Source organism: Phalangium opilio, unplaced genomic scaffold (genome assembly GCF_054372755.1).
Source record: "Phalangium opilio isolate 3A_F unplaced genomic scaffold, DU_Popi_V2 ptg000056l_1, whole genome shotgun sequence".
NCBI classification, from domain to species: domain Eukaryota; kingdom Metazoa; phylum Arthropoda; class Arachnida; order Opiliones; family Phalangiidae; genus Phalangium; species Phalangium opilio.
In genome coordinates this window covers 3,434,159-3,451,840 of record NW_028324175.1, presented here as the reverse complement: position 1 = coordinate 3,451,840, position 17,682 = coordinate 3,434,159, and the positions used below count along the sequence as shown (strand labels likewise).

Below are 17,682 nucleotides of genomic sequence, written 5' to 3'. Positions count from 1 at the left end.
GCTTAATTCCCTATAAAACACTCATTGAAAGTGATTTCATCTCGATTGAACAATAATTAAAAATTTACCTCGATTTTTAATAACATTTTCAAAATCGACGTTTCACGGCCAAAGAAGCTTACTTTGAGTATTTGTTCACTATTTTCAAATATTTTCACTGAAACCATTATTTTTATACTTTTTGCTTTAATTCAAGCAAATGTAACGATATTCAATCAAAAAACTGTTAAAATTAAATTTTTCAATAAGAAATCGTTGTCACGGATTATGTATCTTGAAGAAGAAAAACATGCGATTTTTTCGGTACTTTTTTGAATGCATTTTTTTCAGGAGAAATTTTTGACCGAATTCAGCTTAATTCCCTATAAAACACTCATTAAAAGTGATTTCATCTCGATTGAACAATAAATAAAAATGTTCCTCGATTTTTAAAAACATTTTCAAAATCGACGTTTCACGGCCAAAGAAGCATACTTTGAGTATTTCTTCACTATTTTCAAATATGTTCACTGAAAGCATTATTTTTATACTTTTTGCTTTAATTCAAGCAAATGTAACGATATTCATTCAAAAAACTGTTAAAATTCAATTTTTCAATAAGAAATCGTTGTCACGGATTTTGTATCTTGAAGAAGAAAATCATGCGATTTTTTCGGTAAACTTTTGAATGCATTTTTTTCTGGAGAAATTTTTGACCGAATTCAGCTTAATTCCCTATAAAACACTCATTGAAAGTGATTTCATCTCGATTTAACAATAATTAAAAATTTACCTCGATTTTTAAAAACATTTTCAAAATCGACGTTTCACGGCCAAAGAAGCATACTTTGAGTATTTCTTCACTATTTTCAAATATGTTCACTGAAACCATTATTTTTATACTTTTTGCTTTAATTCAAGCAAATGTAACGATATTCAATCAAAAAACTGTTAAAATTAAATTTTTCAATAAGAAATCGTTGTCACGGATTTTGTATCTTGAAGAAGAAAAACATGCGATTTTTTCGGTACTTTTTTGAATGCATTTTTTTCTGGAGAAATTTTTGACCGAATTCAGCTTAATTCCCTATAAAACACTCAATAAAAGTGATTGTGTAAAAACCTTGACCTTTTACGTCACATCTGAGACCTCACAACACCGCTCCCGGATGGGCTAGAACCACCAACCTATTGGTTAACAGCCGAACGCGCTAACCATTGCGCCACGGAAGCCCAAAAGTTAAATGTTCGTCTGGTGTTGTGGAAAAACTCTGACATTTTACGTTACATCTGAGACGTCACAACACCGCTCCCGGGAGGGCTCGAACCACCAACCTTTCGGTTAACAGCTGAACGCGCTGACCATTGCGCCACTGAAGCCCAAAAATTAAATTTTCGTCAGGTATTGAGGTAAAACTTTGACTTTTTACTTCACATCCGAGACCTCACAACACCGCTCCCGGATGGGCTCGAACCACCAACCTTACGATTGACAGCCGAACGCGCTAACCATTGAGCCACGGAAGCTCAGAAATTAAATGGTTGTCACGTATTGTGGAAAAGTTTTGACATTTTACGTTACATCTGAGACCCCACAACACCTCTTCCGGGAGGGCTCGAACCACCAACCTTTCGGTTAACAGCTGAACGCGCTGACCATTGCGCCACTGAAGCCCAAAAATTAAATTTTCGTCAGGTATTGAGGTAAAACCTTGACTTTTTACTTCTCATCTGAGACCTCACAACACCGCTCCCGGATGGGCTCGAACCACCAACCTTTCGGTTAACAGCCGAACGCGCTAACCATTCGCCACGGACGCCCAAAAATTAAATGGTCGTCAGGTATTGTGGAAAAACTTTGGCTATTTACGTTACATCTGAGATCCAAAAACACCGCTCCCGGGTGGGCTCGAACCACCAACCTATTGGTTAACAGCCGAACGCGCTAACCATTGAGCCACGGAAGATCAGAAATTAAATGGTTGTCACGTATCGTGGAAAAGTTTTGACTTTTAACGCTACATCTGAGACCCCACAACACCTCTTCCGGGTGCGCTCAAACCACCAACCTTTCGATTAAGAGCTGGACGCGCTAATTACTGCGCCACGGAAGCCCAAAAATTAAATGTTCGTCAGGTATTGTGGAAAAACTCTGACATTTTACGTAACATCTGAGACGTCACAACACCGCTCCCGGATGGGCTCGAACCACCAACCTTTCGGTTAACAGCCGAACGCGCTAGCCATTGCGCCACGGACGCCCAAAAATTAAATGGTTGTCAGGTATTGTTGAAAAGTTACGACTTTTCACGCTACATCTGAGACCCCACAAATCCTGTCTCGTTTGGGCTCTAACCACCAACCTTTCGGTTAGCAGCTGAACGCACTAACCATTGCGCCACGGAAGCCCAAAAATTAAATGGTCGTCAGGTATTGAGGTAAAACTTTGGCCATTTACGTTACATTTGAGATCCAAAATCACCGCTCCCGGGTGGGCTCGAACCACCAAGCTATTGGTTAACAGCCGAACGCGCTAACCATTGAGCCACGAAAGATCAGAAAATAAATGGTTATCACGTATTATGGAAAAAGTTTGACTTTTCACGCTACATCTGAGACCTCACAACACCTCTCCCGGGTGGGCTCGAACCACCAACCTTTCGATTAACAGCTGAACGCGCTAACCATTGCGCCACGGAAGCCCAAAAATTAAATGTTCGTCAGGTATTGTGGAAAAACTCTGACATTTTACGTTACATCTGAGACATCACAACACCGCTCCCGGATGGGCTAGAACCTCCAACCTATAGGTTAACAGCCGAACGCGCTAACCATTGAGCCACGGAAGCTCAGAAATTAAATGGTTGTCAGGTATTGATGAAAAGTTACGACTTTTCAAGCTACATCTGAGACCCCACAAAACCTCTCTCGTTTGGGCTCGAACCACCAACCTTTCGGTTAACAGCTGAACGCGCTGACCATTGCGCCACTGAAGCCCAAAAATTAAATGTTCGTCAGGTATTGTGGAAAAACTCCGACATTTTACGTTACATCTGAGACGTCACAACACTTCTCCCGGATGGGCTCGAACCACCAACCTATTGGTTAATAGCCGAACGCGCTAACCATTGCGCCACTGAAGCCCAAAAATTAAATTTTCGTCAGGTATTGAGGTAAAACTTTGGCCATTTACGTTACATTTGAGATCCAAAAACACCGCTCCCGGGTGGGCTCGAACCACCAAGCTATTGGTTAACAGCCGAACGCGCTAACATTGAGCCACGGAAGCCCAAAAATTAAATGTTCGTCAGGACAATAAATAAAAATGTACCTCGATTTTTAATAACATTTTCAAAATCGACGTTTCACGGCCAAAGAAGCATATTTTGAGTATTTCTACACTATTTTCAAATATAACCACTGAAACCATTATTTTTATACTTTTTGCTTTAATTCAAGCAATGTAACGATATTCATTCAAAAAACTGTTAAAATTCAATTTTCAATAAGAAATCGTATTCACGGATTTTGTGTCTTGAAGAAGAAAAACCTGCGATTTTTTCGGTACTTTTTTGAATGCATTTTTTTCTGGAGAAATTTTTGACCGAATTCAGCTTAATTCCAATAAAACACTCATTAAAAGTGATTTCATCTCGATTGAACAATAAATAAAAATGTACCTCGATTTTTAATAACATTTTCAAAATCGACGTAACTCGACCTAAGATATGGCCGTTGCCGAGAGTGCTAGTTAAAAATTCGAATTTAAATTAAGTGAGACAAATTAACCTTCATCTTTATAACCTTGACTTTTTACGTCACATCTGAGACCTCACAACACCGCCCGGGATGGGGTCGAACCACCAACCTATTGGTTAACAGCCGAACGCGCTAACCATTGAGCCACGGAAGCTCAGAAATTAAATGGTTGTCAGGTATTGTGGAAAACCTTGACTTTTTACGTCACATCTGAGACCTCACAACACCGCTCCCGGATGGGCTCGAACCACCAACCTATTGGTTAACAGCCGAACGCGCTAACCATTGCGCCACGGAAGCCCAAAAGTTAAATGCTCGTCAGGTATTATGTAAAAACCTTGACTTTTTACGTCACATCTGAGACCTCACAACACCGCTCCCGGATGGGGTCGAACGACCAACCTATTGGTTAACAGCCGAACGCGCTAACCATTGCGCCACGGAAGCCCAAAAATTAAATGGTCGTCATTTATTGTGCAAAAACTTTGGCTTTCTACGTTACATTTCAGATCCCACAACACCGCTCTCGGGTGGGCTCGAACCACCAACCTATTGGTTAACAGCCGAACGCGCTAACCATTGCGCCACGGAAGCTCAGAAAATAAATGGTTATCACGTATTATGGAAAAAGTTTGACTTTTCACGCTACATCTGAGACCTCACAATACCGCTCCCGGATGGGCTCGAACCACCAACCTTTCGATTAACAGCCGAACGCGCTAACCATTGAGCCACGGAAGCTCAGAAATTAAATGGTTGTCACGTATTGTGGAAAAGTTTTGGCTTTTTACGCTACATCTGAGACCCCACATCACCTCTTCCGGGTGGGCTCGAACCACCATCCTTTCGGTTAACAGCCGAACGCGCTAACCATTGCGCCATGGAAGCCCAAAAATTAAATGGTAGTCAGGTATTGTGGAAAAACTTTGGCTTTCTACGTTACATTTGAGATCACACAACACCGCTCCCGGGTGGGCTCGAACCACCAACCTTTCGATTAACAGCTGGACGCGCTAATTATTGCGCCACGGAAGCCCAAAAATTAAATGTTCGTCAGGTATTGTGGAAAAACTCTGACATTTTACGTAACATCTGAGACGTCACAACACCGCTCCCGGATGGGCTCGAACCACCAACCTTTCGGTTAACAGCCGAACGCGCTAACCATTGCGCCACGGACGCCCAAAAAAAATGTTCGTCAGGTATTGTGGAAAAACTTTGGCTTTTTACGTTACATTAGATATCCCACAACACCGCTCCCGGGTGGGCTCGAACCACCAAACTTTCGGTTAACAGCCGAACGCGCTAACCATTGCGCAACGGAAGCCCAAATATTAAATGGTCGTCAGGTATTGAGGTAAAACTTTGTCTTTTTACTTCACATCTGAGACCTCACAACACCGCTCCCGGCTGGGCTCGAACCACCACCTTTCGGTTAACAGCCGAACGCGCTAACCATTGCGCCACGGACGCCCAAAAATTAAATGGTCGTCAGGTATTGTGGAAAAACTTTGGCTATTTACGTTACATTTGAGATCCCAAAACACCGCTCCCGGATGGCCTCGAACCACCAACCTTTCGATTAACAGCCGAACGCGCTAACATTGAGCCACGGAAGCCCAAAAATTAAATGTTCGTCAGGACAATAAATAAAAATGTACCTCGATTTTTAATAACATTTTCAAAATCGACGTTTCACGGCCAAAGAAGCATATTTTGAGTATTTCTACACTATTTTCAAATATAACCACTGAAACCATTATTTTTATACTTTTTGCTTTAATTCAAGCAATGTAACGATATTCATTCAAAAAACTGTTAAAATTCAATTTTCAATAAGAAATCGTATTCACGGATTTTGTGTCTTGAAGAAGAAAAACCTGCGATTTTTTCGGTACTTTTTTGAATGCATTTTTTTCTGGAGAAATTTTTGACCGAATTCAGCTTAATTCCAATAAAACACTCATTAAAAGTGATTTCATCTCGATTGAACAATAAATAAAAATGTACCTCGATTTTTAATAACATTTTCAAAATCGACGTAACTCGGCCTAAGATATGGCCGTTGCCGAGAGTGCTAGTTAAAAATTCGAATTTAAATTAAGTGAGACAAATTAACCTTCATCTTTATAACCTTGACTTTTTACGTCACATCTGAGACCTCACAACACCGCTCCGGGATGGGGTCGAACCACCAACCTATTGGTTAACAGCCGAACGCGCTAACCATTGAGCCACGGAAGCTCAGAAATTAAATGGTTGTCAGGTATTGTGGAAAACCTTGACTTTTTACGTCACATCTGAGACCTCACAACACCGCTCCCGGATGGGCTCGAACCACCAACCTATTGGTTAACAGCCGAACGCGCTAACCATGGCGCCACGGAAGCCCAAAAGTTAAATGCTCGTCAGGTATTATGTAAAAACCTTGACTTTTTACGTCACATCTGAGACCTCACAACACCGCTCCCGGATGGGGTCGAACGACCAACCTATTGGTTAACAGCCGAACGCGCTAACCATTGCGCCACGGAAGCCCAAAAATTAAATGGTCGTCATTTATTGTGCAAACACTTTGGCTTTCTACGTTACATTTCAGATCCCACAACACCGCTCTCGGGTGGGCTCGAACCACCAACCTATTGGTTAACAGCCGAACGCGCTAACCATTGCGCCACGGAAGCCCAAAAGTTAAATGCTCGTCAGGTATTGTGTAAAAACCTTGACTTTCTACGTCACATCTGAGACCTCACAACACCGCTCCCGGATGGGCTCGAACCATCAACCTATTGGTTAACAGCCGAACGCGCTAACCATGGCGCCACGGAAGCCCAAAAGTTAAATGCTCGTCAGGTATTATGTAAAAACCTTGACTTTTTACGTCACATCTGAGACCTCACAACACCGCTCCCGGATGGGGTCGAACGACCAACCTATTGGTTAACAGCCGAACGCGCTAACCATTGCGCCACGGAAGCCCAAAAATTAAATGGTCGTCATTTATTGTGCAAACACTTTGGCTTTCTACGTTACATTTCAGATCCCACAACACCGCTCTCGGGTGGGCTCGAACCACCAACCTATTGGTTAACAGCCGAACGCGCTAACCATTGCGCCACGGAAGCCCAAAAGTTAAATGCTCGTCAGGTATTGTGTAAAAACCTTGACTTTCTACGTCACATCTGAGACCTCACAACACCGCTCCCGGATGGGCTCGAACCACCAACCTATTGGTTAACAGCCGAACGCGCTAACCATTGCGCCACGGAAGCCCAAAAGTTAAATGCTCGTCAGGTATTATGTAAAAACCTTGACTTTTTACGTCACATCTGAGACCTCACAACACCGCTCCCGGATGGGGTCGAACCACCAACCTATTGGTTAACAGCCGAACGCGCTAACCATTGCGCCACGGAAGCCCAAAAATTAAATGGTCGTCATTTATTGTGCAAAAACTTTGGCTTTCTACGTTACATTTCAGATCCCACAACACCGCTCCCGGGTGGGCTCGGACCACCAACCTATTGGTTAACAGCCGAACGCGCTAACACTTGAGCCACGGAAGCTCCGAAATTAAATGGTTGTCAGGTATTGTGGAAAACCTTGACTTTTTACGTCACATCTGAGACCTCACAACACGGCTCCCGGATGGGCTCGAACCACCAACCTATTGGTTAACAGCCGAACGTGCTAACCATTGCGCCACGGAAGCCCAAAAATTAAATGGTCGTCAGGTATTGTGGAAAAACTTTGGCTTTCTACGTTACATTTGAGACCCCACAACACCTTTCCCGGGTGGGCTCGAACCACCAACCTTTCGATTAACAGCTGAACGCGCTAACCATTGCGCCACGGGAGCCCAAAAATTAAATGCTCGTCAGGTATTGTGTAAAAACCTTGACTTTTTACGTCACATCTGAGACCTCACAACACCGCTCCCGGATGGGCTCGAACCACCAACCTATTGGTTAACAGCCGAACGCGCTAAACATAGCGCCACGGAAGCCCAAAAGTTGTATGCTCGTCAGGTATTGTGTAAAAACCTTGACTTTTTACGTCACATCTGAGACCTCACAACACCGCTCCCGGATGGGCTCGAACCACCAACCTATTGGTTAACAGCCGAACGCGCTAACCATTGCGCCACGGAAGCCCAAAAGTTAAATGCTCGTCAGGTATTGTGCAAAAACTTTGGCTTTCTACGTTACATTTGAGATCCCACAACACCGCTCCCGGGTGGGCTCGAACCACCAACCTATTGGTTAACAGCCGAACGCGCTAACCATTGAGCCACGGAAGCTCAGAAATTAAGTGGTTGTCAGGTATTGTGGAAAAACTTTGGCTTTCTACGTTACATTTGAGATCACACAACACCGCTCCCGGGTGGGCTCGAACCACCAACCTATTGGTTAACAGCCGAACGCGCTAACCATTGCGCCACGGAAGCCCAAAATCTAAATGCTCGTCAGGTGTTGTGCAAAAAACTTGACTTTTTACGTCACATCTGAGACCTCACAACACCGCTCCCGGATGGGCTCGAACCACCAACCTATTGTTTAACAGCCGAACGCGCTAACCATTGCGCCACGGAAGCCCAAAAGTTAAATGCTCGTCAGGTATTGTGTAAAAACCTTGACTTTTTACGTCACATCTTAGACCTCACAACACCGCTCCCGGATGGGCTCGAACCACCAACCTATTGGTTAACAGCCGAACGCGCTAACCATTGAGCCACGGAAGCTCAGAAATTAAATTGTTGTCAGGTATTGTGGAAAAACTTTGGCTTTCTACGTTACATTTGAGACCCCACAACACCTCTCCCGGGTGGGCTCGAACCACCAACCTTTCGATTAACAGCTGAACGCGGTAACCATTGTGCCACGGAAGCCCAAAAATTAAATGCTCGTCAGGTATTGTGTAAAAACCTTGACTTTTTACGTCACATCTGAGACCTCACAACACCGCTCCCGGATGGGCTCGAACCACCAACCTATTGGTTAACAGCCGAACGCGCTAACCATTGCGCCACGGAAGCCCAAAAATTAAATAAATGGTCGTCAGGTATTGTGGAAAAACTTTGGCTTTCTACGTCACACTTGAGATCACACAACACCGCTCCCGGGTGGGCTCGAACCACCAACCTATTGGTTAACAGCTGAACGCGCTAACCATTGAGCCACGGAAGCTCAGAAATTAAACGGTTGTCAGGTATTGTGGGAAAACTTTGGCTTTTTACTTCACATCTGAGACCTCACAACACCGCTCCCGGATGGGCTCGAACCACCAACCTTTCGGTTAACAGCCGAACGCGCTAACCATTGCGCCACGGACGCCCAAAAAAAAATGGTCGTCAGGTATTGCGGAAAAACTTTGGCTATTTACGTTACATTTGAGATCCAACAAGTTGGGAAAACCAAAATATTACCTCTCCGAGTCAAGACGACTACTTACAAACTTATTTACCCAGATATGGAAATGTTTCTTAAGTTAAAATTTATGAAATATGAAAGCAGTATACAAAGCATAGCAAATATACTGTAAATCAGACGACATTTTACATCCAATAATGATATACTTGTACACATTAAAATCATCCGATGGGGGAGAAACGGGAAATGAAGAGATAAAACTTTGGAGGGATACTACCTTTACGTGTTTGTAAAGGCCCAATTTTCTACTCCTCAACTGTATGCCCTCTATGTTCAAAGCCATATTCACAACAGGGTTGCCATATAAACACTATCCTCTCGTTTCACCTCAACGATTTTCTTAGTTTGTCAACATGACTGTTAACGTTACATAACACCAAAGCTTATTTGTGGCTACACACACTGAAAGTAAATGCGTACCATGAAAAGCATGAAAACACGAAGCTATTATCCGATTACGATCAGACCTTTCACTGGTCTGGGCTGCGTTCAGCAGAGCTCACCAAAAAAGACAGCGGATTTTGGAAATGTTTACCGGTGAGCTCTGTCGTCATAGCTTTTCTCCGGTCATCGGCGTTTTATAAATGACGCTAGCGCAATAAAGCGTGCAAGGTACCAAGGCTTAACAAAAATTGTATGATAACATATTTATAGAGATAGATAACAACTTTTATAATTAAAATTAGAAACTAACATATCTCTTAAAATTCTCGCGTGATCAACTGGTGTCACGCCAATTAAATAGCTATAGTCCCATAGAGCTATTTGTATTGATTCATCCATGGTTTTTTCGCAAAGCTGAGAACTACACGTTTTACGTCACGTTATCCAAAAGGCCGACTATTTTCTTTGAAGACCGCGCTAGCTCAGCGCTAACCACCGTGACTTCAAAATTCAAAAACAAAATCCCGTTATGTAGGACACTGCTAACAGCGCTGGGCTCTGCTGAACGCGGCCCAGATTTCCACCATGATTATATAATCTAAGCCTAATTATTTAATAGTGTATTTAACTTTCGGCTCACTCTGAACCGTTAATGTCTCTGCATTACAGAAACGAATACCAAACCGAAGCGTTTATTTTTGGTTCACTAGGCCTATTAACAAATAACAGTTCATTTGACCAACATTGTAGCGTTGAGCTTGTATTCACTTTAGGAAGGATTATGCTATAAACAGGTGTAGTATAGCTTAAGTAATATATAAACATCCATTTTAAATAATAATATTAAAAAAAATCTTTGGAATATCAAAATGAAATAGAGCTTTAAAGCTACAAAAGTACTAAATGCATCATAATTACGAAAAATATTTCCACATATTCATTTTATATTATTGAAAACGGGAATATTAAGGTTCTGAAGGATTTCTTTACACATCAAAACAAAAACGAACTTCTAACGCAGCGCACTAGTGTAACAACGGACGGACACATATAGACAAACACATAGACTACTGTTTTACCCTTTCCGTATTAATTTTGAGTTTAGAGACATGATTATCTTAAATATTAAAATAAATATAATTAATATTAAATATTTTCTTCGATAGTTGTTCGCCTTATTGAGCGTTACATCGTTTTGAAAAAGAATAATTAAACATTCTTGAGAGACTTGACTAATATTGGCGTTTGAAATGAAGCATACGCCGGTTGCGTCGCCTTACTCAAATAGGTAGTATATAAGGGTGTCGAATCGCAGGTATGGATAAGAACAGCGCAATTGCGTGAACCTTTGGTGGAAGCCCCTCCTTAGGGAGGCCGGACGTTTCTCGTAACCCTGGCCGATCGCCGCGTATGTCTTAACCTTAACGATGATGATGGAGTAGAAGCCAGTTGTACAGACTGGTGTCCATGTGGGATGGACAAAAACAAAGACCAGAAGATGGTGGTGTTAGAAGCCAGGTGTACAGACTGGTGTCCATGTGGGATTGACAAAGAGCAGATGACGGTGGTGATTAGAAGCCAGTGTGTACAGACTGATGTCCATGTGGGATGGACAAAGACCACAAGAGGGTGGGGATTAGAAGCCAGTGTATACAGACTGGTGTCCATGTGGGATGGACAAAGAGCAGCAGACGATTGTGATTAGAAGCCAGTGTGTACAGACTGGTGTCCATGTGGGATGGACAAAGACCAGAGGCTGGTGATGTTAGACAGGCAATGGAGTAATAGCCTGTAAGTGTAATACAATTTTCGAAATTTCCGGAAATTGAGAACACGTTTGCTCCGATTTGCAAACTGCGAACGCGGTCACGTGGGTATAACAACAGACAGACACCCACACACACACCCACACACCCACACCCACACACACACCCAAACACACACAGACACGTCGAAATTAGAACCTCTCCGTGACATACGTCACTCGGAGAGGTAAAAACACCGCTCCCGGGTGGGCTCGAACCACCAAGCTATTGGTTAACAGCCGATCGCGCTAACCATTGAGCCACGAAAGATCAGAAAATAAATGGTTATCACGTATTATGGAAAAAGTTTGACTTTTCACGCTACATCTGAGACCTCTCAACACCTCTCCCGGGTGGGCTTGAACCACCAACCTTTCGATTAACAGCTGAACGCGCTAACCATTGCGCCACGGAAGCCCAAAAATTAAATGCTCGTCAGGTATTGTGGAAAAACTCTGACATTTTACGTTACATCTGAGACGTCACAACACCGCTCCCGGGAGGGCTCGAACCACCAACCTTTCGGTTAACAGCTGAACGCGCTGACCATTGCGCCACTGAAGCTCAGAAATTAAATGGTTGTCACGTATTGTGGAAAAGTTTTGACTTTTTACGCTACATCTGAGACCCCACATCACCTCTTCCGGGTGGGCTCGAACCACCAACCTATTGGTTAACAGCCGAACGCGCTAACCATTGCGCCACGGAAGCCCAAAAGCTAAATGCTCGTCAGGTGTTGTGCAAAAAACTTGACTTTTTACGTCACATCTGAGACCTCACAACACCGCTCCCGGATGGGCTCGAACCACCAACCTATTGGTTAACAGCCGAACGCGCTAACCATTGCGCCACGGAAGCCCAAAAGTTAAATGCTCGTCAGGTATTGTGTAAAAACCTTGACTTTTTACGTCACATCTTAGACCTCACAACACCGCTCCCGGATAGGCTCGAACCACCAACCTATTGGTTAACAGCCGAACGCGCTAACCATTGAGCCACGGAAGCTCAGAAATTAAATTGTTGTCAGGTATTGTGGAAAAACTTTGGCTTTCTACGTTACATTTGAGACCCCACAACACCTCTCCCGGGTGGGCTCGAACCACCAACCTTTCGATTAACAGCTGAACGCGGTAACCATTGTGCCACGGAAGCCCAAAAATTAAATGCTCGTCAGGTATTGTGTAAAAACCTTGACTTTTTACGTCACATCTGAGACCTCACAACACCGCTCCCGGATGGGCTCGAACCACCAACCTATTGGTTAACAGCCGAACGCGCTAACCATTGCGCCACGGAAGCCCAAAAATTAAATGGTCGTCAGGTATTGTGGAAAAACTTTGGCTTTCTACGTTACACTTGAGATCACACAACACCGCTCCCGGGTGGGCTCGAACCACCAACCTATTGGTTAACAGCTGAACGCGCTAACCATTGAGCCACGGAAGCTCAGAAATTAAACGGTTGTCAGGTATTGTGGAAAAACTTTGGCTTTTTACTTCACATCTGAGACCTCACAACACCGCTCCCGGATGGGCTCGAACCACCAACCTTTTGGTTAACAGCCGAACGCAATAACCATTGCGCCACGGACGCCCAAAAAAAATGGTCGTCAGGTATTGCGGAAAAACTTTGGCTATTTACGTTACATTTGAGATCCAAAAACACCGCTCCCGGGTGGGCTCGAACCACCAAGCTATTGGTTAACAGCCGAATGCGCTAACCATTGAGCCACGAAAGATCAGAAAATAAATGGTTATCACGTATTATGGAAAAAGTTTGACTTTTCACGCTACATCTGAGACCTCTCAACACCTCTCCCGGGTGGGCTTGAACCACCAACCTTTCGATTAACAGCTGAACGCGCTAACCATTGCGCCACGGAAGCCCAAAAATTAAATGCTCGTTAGGTATTGTGGAAAAACTCTGACATTTTACGTTACATCTGAGACGTCACAACACCGCTCCCGGGAGGGCTCGAACCACCAAGCTTTCGGTTAACAGCTGAACGCGCTGACCATTGCGCCACTGAAGCTCAGGAATTAAATGGTTGTCACGTATTGTGGAAAAGTTTTGACTTTTTACGCTACATCTGAGACCCCACATCACCTCTTCCGGGTGGGCTCGAACCACCAACCTTTCGATTAACAGCTGAACGCGCTAACCATTGCGCCAAGGAAGCCCAAAAATTAAATGTTCGTCAGGTATTGTGGAAAAACTCTGACATTTTACGTTACATCTGAGACATCACAACACCGCTCCCGGATGGGCTAGAACCACCAACCTATTGGTTAACAGCCGAACGCGCTAACCATTGAGCCACGGAAGCTCAGAAATTAAATGGTTGTCAGGTATTGTTGAAAAGTTACGACTTTTCACGCTACATCTGAGACCCCACAAAACCTCTCTCGTTTGGGCTCGAACCACCAACCTTTCGGTTAACAGCTGAACGCGCTGACCATTGCGCCACTGAAGCCCAAAAATTAAATGTTCGTCAGGTATTGTGGAAAAACTCTGACATTTTACGTTACATCTGAGACGTCACAACACTTCTCCCGGATGGGCTCAAACCACCAACCTATTGGTTAATAGCCGAACGCGCTAACCATTGCGCCACTGAAGCCCAAAAATTAAATTTTCGTCAGGTATTGTGGAAAAACTTTGGCTATTTACCTTACATTTGAGATCCCAAAACACCGCTCCCGGATGGGCTCGAACCACCAACCTTTCGATTAACAGCCGAACGCGCTAACATTGAGCCACGGAAGCCCAAAAATTAAATGTTCGTCAGGACAATAAATAAAAATGTACCTCGATTTTTAATAACATTTTCAAAATCGACGTTTCACGGCCAAAGAAGCATACTTTGGGTATTTCTTCACTATTTTCAAATATGTTCACTGAAACCATTATTTTTGTAATTTTTGCGTTAATTCAAGCAAATGTAACGATATTCATTCAACAAACTGTTAAAATTCGATTTTAAATAAGAAATCGTTGTCACGGATTTTGTATCTTGAAGAAAAAAAACAAGCGATTTTTTCGGTACTTTTTTGAATGCATTTTTTTGGAGAAATGTTTGACCGAATTCAGCTTAATTCCCTATAAAACACTCTTTGAAAGTGATTTCATCTTGATTGAACAATAATTAAAAATTTACCTCGATTTTTAATAACATTTTCAAAATCGACGTTTCACGGCCAAAGAAGCATACTTTGAGTATTTCTACACTATTTTCAAATATAACCACTGAAACCATTATTTTTATACTTTTTGCTTTAATTCAAGCAATGTAACGATATTCATTCAAAAAACTGTTAAAATTCAATTTTCAATAAGAAATCGTATTCACGGATTTTGTGTCTTGAAGAAGAAAAACCTGCGATTTTTTCGGTACTTTTTTGAATGCATTTTTTTCTGGAGAAATTTTTGACCGAATTCAGCTTAATTCCAATAAAACACTCATTAAAAGTGATTTCATCTCGATTGAACAATAAATAAAAATGTACCTCGATTTTTAATAACATTTTCAAAATCGACGTAACTCGACCTAAGATATGGCCGTTGCCGAGAGTGCTAGTTAAAAATTCGAATTTAAATTAAGTGAGACAAATTAACCTTCATCTTTATAACCTTGACTTTTTACGTCACATCTGAGACCTCACAACACCGCCCGGGATGGGGTCGAACCACCAACCTATTGGTTAACAGCCGAACGCGCTAACCATTGAGCCACGGAAGCTCAGAAATTAAATGGTTGTCAGGTATTGTGGAAAACCTTGACTTTTTACGTCACATCTGAGACCTCACAACACCGCTCCCGGATGGGCTCGAACCACCAACCTATTGGTTAACAGCCGAACGCGCTAACCATTGCGCCACGGAAGCCCAAAAGTTAAATGCTCGTCAGGTATTATGTAAAAACCTTGACTTTTTACGTCACATCTGAGACCTCACAACACCGCTCCCGGATGGGGTCGAACGACCAACCTATTGGTTAACAGCCGAACGCGCTAACCATTGCGCCACGGAAGCCCAAAAATTAAATGGTCGTCATTTATTGTGCAAAAACTTTGGCTTTCTACGTTACATTTCAGATCCCACAACACCGCTCTCGGGTGGGCTCGAACCACCAACCTATTGGTTAACAGCCGAACGCGCTAACCATTGCGCCACGGAAGCTCAGAAAATAAATGGTTATCACGTATTATGGAAAAAGTTTGACTTTTCACGCTACATCTGAGACCTCACAATACCGCTCCCGGATGGGCTCGAACCACCAACCTTTCGATTAACAGCCGAACGCGCTAACCATTGAGCCACGGAAGCTCAGAAATTAAATGGTTGTCACGTATTGTGGAAAAGTTTTGACTTTTTACGCTACATCTGAGACCACACAATACCTCTTCCGGGCGGGCTCAAACCACCAACCTTTCGATTAACAGCTGAACGCGCTAACCATTGCGCCACGGAAGCCCAAAAGTTAAATGTTCGTCAGGTGTTTTGGAAAAACTCTGACATTTTACGTTACATCTGAGACGTCACAACACCGCTCCCGGAAGGCCTCGAACCACCAACCTTTCGGTTAACAGCTGAACGCGCTGACCATTGCGCCACTGAAGCCGAAAAATTAAATGTTCGTCAGGTATTGTGGAAAAACTCCGACATTTTACGTTACATCTGAGACGTCACAACACTTCTCCCGAATTGGCTCGAACCACCAACCTATTGGTTAATAGCCGAACGCGCTAACCATTGCGCCACTGAAGCCCAAAAATTAAATTTTCGTCAGGTATTGAGGTAAAACTTTGACTTTTTACTTCACATCTGAGGCCTCACAACACCGCTCCCGGATGGGCTCGAACCACCAACCTTTCGGTTAACAGCCGAACGCGCTAACCATTGCGCCACGGACGCCCAAAAAAAAATGGTCGTCAGGTATTGCGGAAAAACTTTGGCTATTTACGTTACATTTGAGATCAAAAACACCGCTCCCGGGTGTGCTCGAACCACCAAGCTATGGGTTAACAGCCGAACGCGCTAACCCTTGAGCCACGAAAGATCAGAAAATAAATGGTTATCACGTATTATGGAAAAAGTTTGACTTTTCATGCTACATCTGAGACCTCACAACACCTCTCTCGGGTGGGCTCGAACCACCAACCTTTCAATTAACAGCTGAACGCGCTAACCATTGCGCCACGGAAGCCCAAAAATTAAATGCTCGTCAGGTATTGTGGAAAAACTCTGACATTTTACGTTACATCTGAGACGTCACAACGACGCTCCCGGGAGGGCTCGAACCACCAACCTTTCGGTTAACAGCTGAAAGCGCTGACCATTGCGCCACTGAAGCTCAGAAATTAAATGGTTGTCACGTATTGTGGAAAAGTTTTGACTTTTTACGCTACATCTGAGACCCCACATCACCTCTTCCGGATGGGCTCGAACCACCAACCTTTCGATTAACAGCTGAACGCGCTAACCATTGCGCCACGGAAGCCCAAAAATTAAAAGTTCGTCAGGTATTGTGGAAAAACTCTGACATTTTACGTTACATCTGAGACGTCACAACACTTCTCCCGGATGGGCTCGAACCACCAACCTATTGGTTAATAGCCGAACGCGCTAACCATTGCGCCACTGAAGCCCAAAAATTAAATTTTCGTCAGGTATTGAGGTAAAACTTTGACTTTTTACTTCACATCTGAGGCCTCACAACACCGCTCCCGGATGGGCTCGAACCACCAACCTTTTGGTTAACAGCCGAACGCGCTAACCATTCGCCACGGACGCCCAAAAATTAAATGGTCGTAAGGTATTGTGGAAAAACTCTGACATTTTACGTTACATCTGAGACGTCACAACACTTCTCCCGGATAGGCTCGAAAAACCAACCAATTGGTTAATAGCCGAACGCGCTAACCATTGAGCCACAGAAGCTCAGAAATTAAATGGTTGTTAGGTTTTGTGGATAAGTTATGACTTTTTACGTTACATCTGAGACCCTACAACACCTCTCCCAGGTGGGCTCGAACCACCATCCTTTCGGTTAACAGCCGAACGCGCTAACCATTGCGCCAAGGAAGCCCAAAAATGAAATGGTCGTCAGGTATTGTGGAAAAACTTTGGCTATTTACGTTACATTTGAGATCCCAAAACACCGCTCCCGGGTGGGCTCGAACCACCAACCTATTGCTTAACAGCCGAACGCGCTAACCATTGAGCCACGGAAGCTCAGAAAATAAATGGTTATCACGTATTATGGAAAAAGTTTGACTTTTCACGCTACATCTGAGACCTCACAACACCGCTCCCGGATGGGCTCG

At 43.5% G+C, this 17,682-nt stretch overlaps 1 non-coding gene across 1 annotated transcript; it reads right to left on the bottom strand.

Annotated features, from left to right (window-relative positions):
• Positions 1–1,433: 1,433 nt before the first annotated feature.
• Positions 1,434–1,506, bottom strand: TRNAD-GUC (transfer RNA aspartic acid (anticodon GUC)). Its single transcript has one exon. It is a non-coding gene; the product is annotated as a tRNA-Asp (tRNA).
• Between the last annotated feature and the right edge of the window lie 16,176 nt (positions 1,507–17,682).